We start from the raw sequence: 2,371 nt of genomic DNA, 5'->3' as shown, positions 1-2,371 counted from the left end.
ACACAAACGCACACACATAAACACAAAAACACACACATACAAACACACGCACGCACACACGCACACACACAAACACACAAATACACATACACAAACACACACACACACATACACACACACACACACACACACACACACAAACACGCACACACACGCCTCTTACTCCCCCACACTCACTTCAACATGCAACCTTTCCGCACCAGAAGTAACCACCATTGACATCAGCTGCACCAGGGAACAGCGACTGTATCGGCAATGGGCAGCTGCTGTGCTCGGTTACAGTATCGAATACAGAAAGATCAGGAAAGGTTTTTTTTCTTTTTCTTTTTTCCCCCTTGTTTGGTAATTGTTTTACGGCACTTGCAACACAACCAGGTATGTTTGTTTGTTTAGTACAGGGTTTTACGGCGCTCGCAACTGCATAAGGTCATATGAGCGCGCAAAACACAAGTTAGTTTTGTTCACAACAGTTTACTGTACGGCTGGCTTGGGTCAGTAGTTGGATCTTAAAATGTTAAAATGTTTAAAAATCAGTGTAAATATATATCAACCAGGTATATAACTGCCAAGAATTACAGGTGTTTCAAGAGAATATAAATTAGATAAAAAAGACGGGTGAGATATAAGGATTACAGAATGATGTTTGATAGGAAAGAAGGAATAAATCACAGAAGAGCACCCGCCAACCACCTGCAGAGACAAGCTGCGCCGGGGAAGAGCGACTCTGACGTCATCGCCTGGTGTAATCGGTTACAGTATCGGACACAGCTATACGAAAAAGATGATTAAATTCATCATTCTAACTTAAACTGTAAGCTGTAAAAATACGACCAAAATATAATATCGATACTATTATCAAAAGTATCGAGAAAAACGAGAAATTCTTAGACACAGTTTCTGATCCCTGTTCTTTCTCCGTCACTCATCCTCCCCCTCTCCTCTCCCCTTACTCCCCCCCCCTCCTTTCACTTTTCCCTCAACTCCCACCCCCGCCCCCCAGACCCTCCACTTCTACCCCTCCCTCACAAACCCAAATTCCCGTTAATAACATGCAGAGTTTCCACACGCAAAGTCACAGCAAGATGGAGATAAACCTTTCGTCTCCTAGATGGCTTAGGGGAGATAACCCCTGACTTCTCCATTCACGCTATTCAGCATGTCTATCGTCTATTCTTTTTCCATTTTATTACCTGTTCATTTATTTAATCAGTCATTTGTTATTCTTTAAACGTATCTAGTATTGATGTTACGTTCAAAAGGATCAAGCCGGGGTATTTGCTTGGCCCAGAGTCTGTTCTCCTGTTCGCCACTACTAAACCTTCTCCTCTCCTCTCCCTTAAAGGGGGCTCTCGTGGCCTAGAGGTTAAGGTGTTCGCTTCTCATTCAAAGGTCCCGGGTTCGAATCCGGGTAGCGACTAGGGAAAAATATCTTCTCTAAAATTGTCTCCTTTCACCTCCTTTCCTGCTCTCTAGCAATGTTCTATCGTCTGCTTTCGTCTCCACTTTCTGCCCCCACCCCCTCACCTCCTTTGCCCCCTCCTCTGGGCTCCTGACTCTCTTTCTGCAGCCTTTCTACTGCTACTCCTTGGCTCCTTCTTACTGCTGTCTTTCAGCCACACCCCTGATCGTCTGGTAGGAAAGATCTACACTTAGCCTTCTCGGACAAGGGCAAAAACATCTTGGAGGTCCCGTGTGCAAGTTGCGCATGTAAAAGATCCCTTGGCGGTCTAAAATCGATAAGAGTAGGCTTTGGTCGCCGCCCGAGCAAAATTCAAAATTTCCTATCAACTAAAAATGTTCAATGTGTCCTGCGCGCTTATATGACCTCATGCAGTTGCGAGCGCCGTAAAACGCTTACCAAAAACACACACAAATAAAAAAAAAAATTCTCACTTCTCCTCTCCCCTAAAAAAAAAATCCCCTTCAGCCCCCTCTCAAAACAAAACAACCTTCCACCACCCATACAAGCACCACTTCCAAACACCACATCTCCCCCCACACACACACTCCCGTATCTCTCACTCACCAAAAATGACTCCGACATGCACACTTTGCGCACCAAAAGTTACACCGCTTGGCCTATTTCATTGATTGAGATAAACCTTTCGTCTCCCAGATGGCTAGAAAGAGATAACGCTTCAAGACTTCTACTCATCGATTCACCCTATTCAGCATTTCTTTCGTCTATTCGTTTTCCATTCTAATTACCTCTTTATTTATTTCGTTTGTGATCTATTTATTTATTTAGTGTATTTTTTCGTTTATTTATTTGCTACTGTCTGTGCATGTGTTTGAGTCTGCATTGCGCGCGGGTGTTTGTGAGTGGTTTTTTTTTTGGGGGGGTGTGTATGTGTTTGTGTGTGAGTGTGTG

Source organism: Aplysia californica, unplaced genomic scaffold (assembly GCF_000002075.1).
Source record: "Aplysia californica isolate F4 #8 unplaced genomic scaffold, AplCal3.0 scaffold01893, whole genome shotgun sequence".
Classification (NCBI taxonomy): domain Eukaryota; kingdom Metazoa; phylum Mollusca; class Gastropoda; order Aplysiida; family Aplysiidae; genus Aplysia; species Aplysia californica.
Note: the sequence above shows the minus strand (reverse complement) of the source record.